This window comes from Oryx dammah, unplaced genomic scaffold (genome assembly GCF_014754425.2).
Source record: "Oryx dammah isolate SB20612 unplaced genomic scaffold, SCBI_Odam_1.1 HiC_scaffold_13, whole genome shotgun sequence".
Taxonomy (NCBI): Eukaryota; Metazoa; Chordata; class Mammalia; order Artiodactyla; family Bovidae; genus Oryx; species Oryx dammah.
Window position 1 is genome coordinate 48516437 of NW_024070197.1, and position 11875 is coordinate 48528311.

General features: G+C 43.2%; 1 pseudogene; it reads right to left on the reverse strand.

Annotated features, from left to right (window-relative positions):
* Positions 1-4995: 4995 nt before the first annotated feature.
* On the reverse strand, positions 4996-6164 carry LOC120872912 (annotated as a pseudogene).
* Between the last annotated feature and the right edge of the window lie 5711 nt (positions 6165-11875).

The window sequence follows — 11875 nt, forward strand, 5'->3', positions numbered from 1 at the left end:
CACTGTAGTGGGTAGTGGGTGGAGACACCCAATTTATTGAGCCCTTGCCGAATGTCCTGGGTTCTAAGCAGAAGACCCTTAGTTGGCCTGGGGACTCCATTTCAGGGGGAAGGGAAGCTGCAAAGCAGCAGAAGCCAAAGCAGCAGAAACGGAAGAAAATTTCCATTCTTTCCTATTTACAGTAAAAAAGATTCTTCCCCCACTGGGGATACTATTTCAGACTTTTCTTAGCCATTATTGTCATTCAAATGTCTATCATCTATTGCTGCTGCTGCTAAGTCACTTCAGTCGTATCCGACTCTGTGCGACCCCACTGATCCTCCGTCCCTGGGATTCTCCAGGCAAGAACATTGGAGTGGGTTGCCATATAGGCAGATAAAAAATAAAATAAACCCAAATCGGCTTTTTAAAAAAGTGAGCAAAGTAGCAGCGAGCCCAGATCTAATAGTATGCAGATTTTTGATCTGACCCCAGCTCTGCTACTGAGTCTGCACAATTGTTTAACCTCTCAGTTTCCTTAGCTGTGAAATGGGAGTAATAATAATGCCTTCCCTATAGAATTAGTGTTAGGGTTAAATGCGATAAATCATACCATGAGCTTAGCAGAGGTACTGATGGACATTGTGGGGTGTGTCCCAGGTAAATCCATAGGCAGGCTCTGGGTACATGGCTCCTCAGATTTTCAGTCATCTCCTGGTGTGGCAGACATCCTTCTGGGCTGAGATCTGAGTCTTACACCATTTTCTCTCTTTGTTCCATTTATGATTTTGTGACTACAGACAGAGAGACAGACAAGCAAGCAGTTCCACTCTTTGCTGAGGATCTTCCTCCTGGTTCAAGCCAGATGTCAAGTGGACAGTTACAGATAAACAAGGTTGTCAGGGGTGTGGCAGTGGGAACAGGAAGATGTCAGATTCTGAAGACAGAAGTAAGAAGACAATGGGACCTGGCAATCAATGATAAGGACAGTTAAATATCACCACAGGTTTGGGGAAATTGCTGACGCCCTAGAGAAGAGGACTTAAACCCAGAACTGGGACGTGTCCAGAGTGGGGAGGAAAAACAAGTTCCACAAAATTTGGATAAGAAAGGTTTTGACAAAAGATGGTAGGACAGATGAGTATAAATTTCTAGTGGACAAATAAGAGATACAGTGTATATGTATACACACACATATGTATGACTTAGGAGGATAAAGGTGATAGTTAAGGCAGGAGAGTAGAGGCAGTCTTTGAAAGACAGCACTTAGCAACCCAGAAAGTGAAAGTTTAAAGCAAAGGGACTGATGCACACGGTAACATAGATGGAAGGTGGATTGGTACAATGGCAGATCTGTAGGGACATTCACAAATATGTAGCCCGGCTCAGTCACTTTAAGGATAAAGAAACTGAGGTTCAGAGAACACTGGTGATTCACTGAATGGTCCACATCATTCAGAAAATGGGAGGTCACAGGCCTAAGTTCTCAGACCCCCAGTTTTTGTCCATTCCCACAGTTCTAGGCAAGAGACCAGGAAATGGCGATGAGCAAGGTGAATGCTGATTAATACCACCAGAATGAAATCGGTAAGCATGAAGTTTTAAGTTGGGGTAAAATCAACTTATGAGTCAAGGAATCATGAAAGTGAGTGTCCTTTGTCCTTTGACATAAATCAATGAGAAACAACAAAGCAACAAAAAGCAAAACCAGAACAATATCTTAAAATGAAATGGAATCTTGTTATCTGGGGGCTGATTAATGATTTCCAGGGCTGGAGAATCATTTCCCTACTTTATTCAGGATAAGGAAGTGGCAGAAAAAATTAGGTTCAAACCATTTATTTTTAACTTTTATTCATCGTGCTTCTTGTCAGTCCTGAATCATGCATGAAGATGAGCAGAAGGAAAACTTGATTTGCACTGACAAACTTCTAGGTCATAAGCTGTGACAACTTGCAATATCTCCATTACAAAAAAAAAATCGAATCTGAAGAGCTAGAAATGCATGTTGCATGAAGGATTTCTGATTATTGCACCCACTTTCAGTCTCAGAAAACAAACAGTTCTCTAAATGATCCAACCCCTCCTAAATCAGTCATCTCTACTGGTGGTGGCTCAGCCAGTACTGGAGCCAAAATTGCCGCTTAAACCTGCCCTTGTGGGTTTCCCTGGTGGCTCAGCTGGTAAAGAATCCACCTGCAGTGTGGGAGACCTGGATTCAATCCCTGGGTTGGGGAGATCCCCTGGAGAAGGGAAAGACTACCCACTCCAGTATTCTGGCCTGGAGAATTCTATATACTATACAGTCCATGGGGTTGCAAAGAGTCAGAGATGACTGAGCAGCTTTCAAACCTGCTCCTGTAGTTCACTGCACTGAGAGCACAAGATGGGAGGGTTAATTATCCACCTCGCATTGGATTCCTCTACCAAACACAGGAACGTGGCAGGGTGGACGCTTGATGGTGAGTGACTGATGTTATCAACGTTTTTCATTCTCATTTTGTCATAGGCTTGAAAGAAGAGTAAAACACACTCACGCTGTGAACTTTCCTGCTTATTGGGTACCCTTCAGTGCATTCTGCAAGAGGCAACTGGGACCTGCTTTTTCTGTCAGATGAAAATGCCCTCAAGTAATCTTTCTGAAGCACGGAGGAGGATGAGCCAGGTTCCAGAATAAATGTTTCTCTCGGAGCAACAGGGGTTCCAGCTCCCTCATTTAGGGAGCTCCCGTGGGTCCGTGTTGTTTATAAGATGCATCACAGAGGAGCCCGCGCTTCTGTGAAATGGGCATATGGTTGCAGGACAGCAAGAGAGTCCCCAGCCCTGCCTCAGATCTCTCAAATCTTGAAAAACAGATGAGCTTGTTTCTTCAAGAAGCGTTTTTGAACCACTCAAGTAACAAGGTTGAGAATTTTCTAATGTTAATATGTATCAAAAATTTAAATCTTAAGTTTCATCTGCCTCTGCGAAATAATTATTTCATCTTCTGAGTGATAATATTGTGATCTGGAATCTGATTGTTCAGACACTTACTATTTGTGGGGCCTTGGATAAGATGCTTAAACTCTGTTCCTCAGTTTCCTTATATGTAAAATGAGGCCACTAATCGTACCTACTTCATAACATAGATCTAAAATACTTAAAGCACTAAGCCTAGTGCCTAGTTAAATCCTCAGTAAATATAGGCTCTCATTAGAACCCTTTATTACTCCATTAACTAATTAATCATCTAGTTATCTAACACTTTCTTCGAAAAACCACCTCTTAGATTTATTCTGTTATTGAATTAATTTCAGTTTCACTTTGTCATTTTCTTTTCTTGTGCTTTATTTACATTTAATTTAAAATTTTTCTTGCAATGAGAATTTAATTCATTTATTTCCATTCTCTCTTATTTAGTAGTATGTTTAAAAATATGAATTCTTGTCTAAATATGGTTTTAGCCTTCTTATATGTAGCAATTTGACTATAGCATAGACATTATGAAATTTCAATTTTGGTTTCAAATTTCAGTTCATTTCAGTTCAGTCGCTCAGTCGTGTCAAATTTAGAAGAATTTCAAAATTTCTAAGAGTCTGGCTTTTATCCTTTCTATTTTGGTTATGAAACTAGAATTTTTTCCCTTTACTTTACATAAATGAATGCAGTCATTATTATTTCTAATTTTGAAATGCCTGGAGGCTTTCTTTGGCACCCCAAATTTGGTCAGCTTCAAAATATTCAGGGGAACCAGAAGGTGAGATTTCAATGTTTGAATAAGAATTAAATATTATATATTAGTCATTATACTATTCCCATGATATCATTATTTGCTTATAGATTTCACTTGTCTATATTTTTGTTTCTCTTTGCATTTTCAGACACTTGCTTTATGTATGTATCTTGATACTTATACTGGTTAAACTGTTTTTCGTGTTACATTCTTTCTGTCCAAATAACTGGGATAGTTTCTATCTTTTGACAGAATCCTGACTCAATAGTCAATGATGGGTGTTCTAGTAAGCAGAGTATGTGTGTCGAGGGATGGTCAGAGACAGCCCCACAGTTAGAACAAGACTGAAGCTCTTTGGCTACTATATTTGCCTTAGTCCTTGTCATCCCAGCCCACAGGAAGAACACAGAGGGGCAAGAAAGGAGGTTTATGGGCCAGGTCTGTAAGTGGCACTCACTAGTTCTGCTCATAACCCACTCGGGAACATTCCGGGAATGTCACAAGGCCACCCTCCGAGAGAGAGATAGAGTGTATGGTATATCTGAACAGCCATATGCCCAGCTAATTGTTACCATGAAAGTGAAGAATAGATGTTGTGATAGACAGCTAGCAGTTTCTACCACGATGGGATTTTTTGGTACATTGCATCAGGCCACTTGTATTCTAGCTTCAAACTTAATGCTTTTTTTACTTTTAATTCAATGTTGTCTAATAATAAAGAAGACAGTTACAGTTAGTTATAATGGATCTAGAGACTGTCATTTTTCTTTTATTTTCTATCTGGTCAATTTCCTGAACATGCCCCACCTTCTGGTAATTTAAAATTACTTTGGTATTTCAAATGGTAAACTTTTAAAATTTTTATTTCTTGATTTATTAACTTTAAAAAATGAAATGAATATTGACATTTTGCTGTGAAAGATGAGGAAATTCACTCACGCAAGCTTCCTCCTTAGTCCCACTGAGTTTTAATAACAAGATCTAGAATTTTTGTCCCGGTCCATTAGTCAGGGCCTTCCCCAGTGGCTCAGTCAGTAGAGAATCTGTCTGCAATGCAAGAGACCTGGGTTTGATCCCTGGTTGGGGAAGATTCTCTGGAGGAGGAAAGGGCTACCCACTCTAGTATTCTTGCCTGAGAAATCCCATGGATAGAGGACAGAGGAGCCTGGAGGGCTATAGTCCATGGGGTCAAAAGATTCAGACATGACTTAGCAATTAAACCACCACCACTACCATCATTAGTTATATTATTTTATTTTATTTTATTTTTTTAATTCCAGGTATTTTTTATTTCTTCAAATTTGTTATTTGCCAGGAGTGACTGAAATAAAAAATTGGGTCCCATCTTCATCATGGAAATGGCTTTAAGAGAAAACTGGTCAGGTGAATATTATTGCTTCCCATTTTCAACCAGTAAATAGTTGCCATTGATAAATAGACAGCTAACAGTCTGTCAGGAATGCTCAAGATATGTTATATAATACAACATGCCTAGTCACAGGAGAAAAACTAGGAAATAACTTAGGTGAACTTCTTGATTTCATCATACAGGACAAGCACAAAAGCCCCGCCATGCCTCTGAGAACATTGGACCATGTGCCTTTGAAAAAGGCTTTGGCTCCTTCCTCAGGAGCAATCTTCCTCCAGCAGTCAAGCGTGCCTGTGTACATGATATCAGTTCCTTTGCGCCCTGACTGTATCATCATGCGGCGACGCACAGTGTCGAACGGATAGGAAGTCAACCCAGCAACCGCCGTGACTGACTGTGCGATCATCCAGCTGATGAAGATATGAGTGTTCTTGGGATCTGGAAGCATTCCCTTCGCAGTGTCATAGATACCGAAGTAGGGCAGCTCGGTAGATGATAATACCCTGCACAGACACGTTAAAGCCTTGGTACAGGCCTCTAATCCCGTCAGATTTGTAGATCTTAACCAGGCAGTCACCGAGGCCTCTGAATTCCCTTTCAGCTCCAGCTTTGCCCACGTCGGCTGCTAGACGGGTACGGGCAAAGTCGAGAGGGTGCACGAAACACAGGGACGTGGCCCCGGCGGCACCACCTGATGCCAGATTTCCTGCAAAGTAGCGCCAAAACTGGGTCCTCTTGTCCACACCACCCAGGAAGATCTGCTTGTATTTATGTTTGAAGGCAAAGTTGAGAGCCTGGGTGGGGAAGTATCTGATCACATTGGCCAGGTTACCACGCCAGAAGGACAGGACTCCCTGCTCCTTGGGGATACGAACCACGCAGTCTATGATGCCCTTGTACTGCTTATCTGCAGTGAGTTGCTTGCTGGCATGCTGCACCTGCAGCAGCAGCTTCACCCGCTCGATGGGCGCGACCGCCGTCTTGGAGATGGTCGCCGCCACTCCACCTGCCAGGAAGTCCTTGGCGAAGGACACGGCGGCATCTGTCATCTTGGAAGGAAAGAGTAAGCGGACGACTGAAAGATCGACGAAGAACCGGCTTGCACTCCGGGGCTCTGGGGGAGTTATATTATTTTAAATTGTGAAGTTTTTCTTCCACCTTTACATTATTTTCTGTAAATGCATATTGCTTTAATTTTATATTTTAATTAATTGTTTTTATGTATCAAGTTTTCTACTCTACTCTTCACATTGACCCCCCCTTGGTTGACTGGATTTAATAAAATATTATTTTCAAGAAAGTTTCATAGTTGCTACAACTCCTGAGTTATTGTATATTTAAGAAATCTTCATTTGCCTTTATAACTGACAGGGAGAATTTTTAGGTTGCACTTTTTGTGTAACATTGAACTGGTATAGAGAAATTGAGCCCTAGAAGATGATAGATTTTTTTGGTCTGAACTTCTCCAAGATGTTTCAGCATTGCTCGTCTTGTTTCAATTTTTTCCTGAAACATGGTGTGTCATCTTTATCTTTTAATTCTTCCTTATTTAGGTAAAACTTTATGATAGCTTTGAATTTTCTTTTTTTCTGTATCAATCATAGCCCTCTCTACCTATGGATATCAGTTCTGTTTATGTTGGATCAAACTTGGCCCCCCCACCCCCATCTCTTTTCTATTTGCATTTGAGAGTGTTAACAGCCTCAGTAGGGAGGCCAGAAGTCCCCAGGCGGCAGGAGGCAATAAACTGCAAGTGGCAGACTTTTTTCCCTTCTCTTTTGATGACACCTAGTTCTGCCTGAACTTATTTTTCTCAAACATTGAGCTAACCAACTCATTTTTCTTATGGGAATGTTTTTCTTAAGCTATATTAATGAAACTATGTATTTGCTTTGGAATCTGCCTTTCTTCAAATCAGCTCTGCCTAAAACTAATCTTTTTTTTTTCCTTTTCTTTTCTTTTCTCAAACCTTGGGCTGACAATGGCTCAACAAACCAGTATTCATGTCAATTGGTTTTTGGCTGGGGATGACACAGCTTGTGCCATTCTATCTTAAAAATGCATATTGTGGGAGAGGAGCCTAGTGAAACTCCCTCAGCCTTGAAGTGTCTCTCTTATCTGATTGGCAGCCTACTAACAGACATAGCTCAGAGAATGGCACCCCACTCCGGTACTCTTGGCTGGAAAATCCCATGGACGGAGGAGCCTGGTAGGCTGCAGTCCATGGGGTCTCTAAGAGTCAGACACGACTGAGCGACTTCATTTTCACTTTTCACTTTCATGCATTGGAGAAGGAAATGGCAACCCACTCCAGTGTTCTTGCCTGGAGAATCCCAGGAACGGGGGAGGATGGTGGGCTGCCGTCTTTGGGTTCGCACAGAGTTGGACACGACTGAAGCGACTCAGCAGCAGCAGCAGCAACAGACACAGCTACAGTCCATGGGATCGCAAAGAGTCGGACACAACTGAGCGGCTTCACTTTCACTTAACAGACATAGCAAGTGGGCACTCTTTCTATCCCCTTCTGATGTCTGTGTCAGAAGCTTTCCCAATCTCTATTATACTTTAATAAAACTTTGCTACACAAAAAGCTCTGAGTAATCAAGTCTTATCTCTGGCCCCAGATCAAAAGCCTCTCCTCCAGAGGTCATGAATCCCGGCATAACACATGGCTCACAACCACCAACTTTCACATTCACTGTGGTAATCTCTCTGATCTGCCAGTCTCCCAGATGAAAAAAAAATTAAAATGCCCAATCCCAGTGTCTACTTCCTTCCTTGAGGAGCCTGACTGTGGCAGTCATGTGGTTTGCACACTGCACAATGGTGCCTCACTGAGAGGGCAACAGAGTGCCAAAATGCAGTTTATGCTAGGTTCTCTGAGCCACTAGACTGGCAAAGGTACATCTCCTTAGAGGAAGGATCTTCTTTGCACAAAGGTACTAAATCTTGGGCTAAGGTTAGTAAACCTTTGGGGCTGAATGTCTCAGAAGGGGTTCCTTTTTCTAATTCACACAGCTGTCACCTGGGCTGGCAATAGCCCTCTGGAAAATAGTGTGGGACAGTGGTATGTGTGGTGGGGGAAATTCCACCCTGGAAAGACGTTTCTTGTCTTTTTTCCCCTACATACTGACTCAGCGCTCATGATTCCCTTCGAGTGCATTAAGTTTTTCATAATTTATCTACTGACCTTGTCCTCACCCTGTACAGCTTCTGAGAAGCCAGAGGATAGGAGACAAATATAAATTTCAGTGAGTCTTTTGTTTTTCTGCTGCTTTTCAGAGTTTATGGTATCAGGTTGTATTGCTTCCTTAGTCTGAATGCTGCTATGTTGTTTTGCCAATTCTTTCCTTCTCATTTTTTATTCACATTTTTACTTTCCAAGATAGAGTACTTTTATGAATCTGGCTGTGTTTTAGTCACTCAGTTGTGTCTTACTCTTTGTGAACCCATGGACTGTAGCCCACCAGGTTTTTCTGTCCATGGAATTCTCCAGGCAAGAATACTGTAGTGGATTGCCATTTTCTTTTCCAGAGGAACTGCCCAACCCAGGGATTGAACCCTGATCTCCTGCATCACAGGCAGATTATTTACCGTTTGAGCTACAGGGAAGTCCTATGAATTCGGCCACATACTACAAACATGAAATTGAAGGAAGAAAGGAACAGGCCAAGCTGACTCCATCTTGAAAAAGAAGGAAACTCCATCTTACATTCCCAGTGAACTTTGGACTATATATGCCTGCTTGCACTTTCAGTGAACTTTGGACTATACGCCTGCTTGCTCTTTCAGTGAACTTTGGACTATGTGCCTAGTAGCCATGGGGATAACATACCTATGGCTGAATTGGCCTCCTGGACTGATAAACACCAGGTTTCACCAAGATTTCCCATTGCCAAAAAGAATGTAATAATCCCCTATGTAGTCACACCTTTGTAATCTTCATTGCACCCATTGGTGTAGGCTACAACGTATAACCAGCTGACCCTTCTGATTATGAATCATGGTTGTAACCCAATTGTATGTCCCTTTAACATTTTCTAGGCTAGGTTTAAGGAATTTGGGGATGTGGGTTTGAGCATGTACACTTAAGGTATATAAGGTTTTCACAAAAGTCAGCTGGGGACCCTGGGGTCCCTGGCCTGGGTCCCAGACCTGCTGGTGTAATAAATGACGCTCCACTATCCACGCTGTCCTTCTGAGTGAATTTGTTTCCCAAATGGTTTGGCTATAACATTTGGTGCATTGGCTGTGAAACTCCTCACTCTGAGGAGACAAGTCCTGTTTAGGGCCACACCAAGGCCCCGTGGCTCAGATCTTCTAGAGGGGAAAATGTGCCTCACCCTTCTGGAAAGATTCTGTTTCTTGACACCCAGACCTTCCAAGTTAAGTGGCCAGTGGATGACATCAGGGGAATTGAGCTCTTGGCTAAGGAAGGTTCCCACCCTGCGGGGTGGAAGAGGGAGCCTGATCAACCCCTGAGAGAGAGTAGGGAATGCACAGACCATAAACGTCAAGGGAGGCAGTGGAGGTAGTGTCCACATGGGCTTGAGTTAAATTTGTCAGGCAGTCATGAGAAGGCTTTTTGAAGAAAATTGAATGCCACGCCGTCTTGGGACAAATTATTGTCAGACCATTGTGAGAGGGCTTTGGGGGGAAGAAACTTGGTCTTTGTTGTGTGCTCATATTCTACTCTCCCCTAGGAGATGTCCCATCTGCCGTGGAATTCTTAATTCCCTCAGAATTGTCAGGCTAGAAGGAGGGCGATACATAAGTGAGTACAAATTGGCTTTTCCAGAGATGGCTTGGGACATGGGATATTTAACCCATCTGTGTTTTCATCTGCACCTGATCAATCCCACCAAGGCAAAATGGACTTTAAAAGTCAAGGGAGAAGCAGTCTTGGCCCACGCAGTGTTCTGGTTGGGCTGTGCTGACCAGCAGGTGAAGACACGCCAATCCCCCTTCTCCCTCTGGGATCTGGCAGGTAAGGCTCTTCTCACCCCAATTAGGAAGGAGGCAGGATGGCAATTTAAATGTTTCATTGAGTTGAAATATCAGAAGTACATAGGGTACCAAAAACTCCATACACAGAATGGAAAGGAAATGTAGAAGAAGGTCCAAGAAGGTAAGCAAGATGGGAGGAAATGAATTTAAGACAACTGTATTGGAGTGCATGAATAAAAATTTTAAGAAGGGATTTGGAGGAGACTATGGGGTGAAGATAACACCTAACCGCCTCCACATACTCTGTCAGGTCAAATGGCCCTCTATAGGAGTAGGGTGGCCACCAGAAGGCACCATGAACTTAAAAATAGTGGAAGCAATCTATACAATAGCCACAGGAGAGCCAGGACATCCAGATCAATTTCCACTTATTGGCTTATGGCTAGGGTTAGCTCAAGAACACCCTCCTTGGATGAGATTCTATATCAAGAAAGGGAATGGAACAATATTAATGGCACAAAAATTGACTAATGATAAAGAAGAAATTCTGCAGGATTTGGACAGGGACAACTTGCCCCCTTCCCCATACTGGATGATGACGTGCCCGCCACCCAATGCTCCACCAGGACTGGAGGCCACCTTAATGCCCAATCCAAGGCCAGGTGAAGTTCCTGCAGTAGCTGCTGCTCCTACACCGACTGTCCTGGAAATCACAGAGCCACTGTTTTAGCAGGCTCTGATTCCGGCAATGGAGAACTTTGGTCAACGCCCCCAGGATTCCAGCTCAGCCGGACCTCCTAGATTGTATCCACCTCTCCCGGTGAGTACTGATGGGAAGGGGAAAGAAAACTAGGAATTAGACAGAGGCTGTACTCCACCAAGGAACAGGGGGAAAGAACCCCACTACAGATGCCTCTCAGAGACCTACAATAGCCTCTGGTTCAGGATACAGGTGGGCACTACCATCAGCCCTCTGTAGCCTATTATTACCAGCCATGTCCCTCTACGGATATATTAAACTGGCAGAGACACACTCCACCATATTCGGGGGAGCCACAAGTCATTATTAGGCTAATGGAGACTATTTTTCGAACCCAGTGCCTTACATGGGATGCCATAATCCAACTACTAGTATCCACTTTCATCACTGAGGAAAGACACAGGATCCTAACTGAGGCCAGAAAATGATTAAGAACTGGTGCCTGAGAGTACCAGAACATCATTAAGAAATGATTAAGATGGCACCTGAGAGTACTGCAGCAGTGGGCAGAACTAGCCACTCCTGATAGAGGCCCAGCTGGGACTATAACACAGAGGAAGCGGGGGGCCACCTGGAGAGATATCGGGTGGCTATTTTACAAGGCCTCAAGGGGGGAGGCCTGAAAACCTATGAATATGGCAAAACCCTCCAAAGTGATTCAAAGCGAAACCAAATTACCCTCTGGGTTCTATGAAAGACTGTGCAAAGCCTACAGACTTTATACACCAATAGATCCAGAGACCTCTAGGTCTCAGATGGTGATAAATGCAGCCTTTGTGCCTCAAGACTACCCTGATATCAGACATCAACTTCAAAAGTTGGACAGGGTATTGGCCACGACTAGCTCACAAATAATTGAGATCACTGATAAGATATTCAGAAATAGAGACTTGGAGGCTAAGAGGGAAGCTGAGAAAAGACAGAAAGAAGATAATAAGAGGGCAGACCAGAGGATCGTGGTACTGGCCATGGCTTTGGGAAGGCCTCTTCGTGAGCCTTCCCCAAAGCCCACATCCTCTCTGAGTGGGGGCCAATATCCCAGCAAGCCCTCTACAAGAAGGCCCACAGCCACCCTGCAACAAAACCAATGTGCCCCATGCTGGGACTT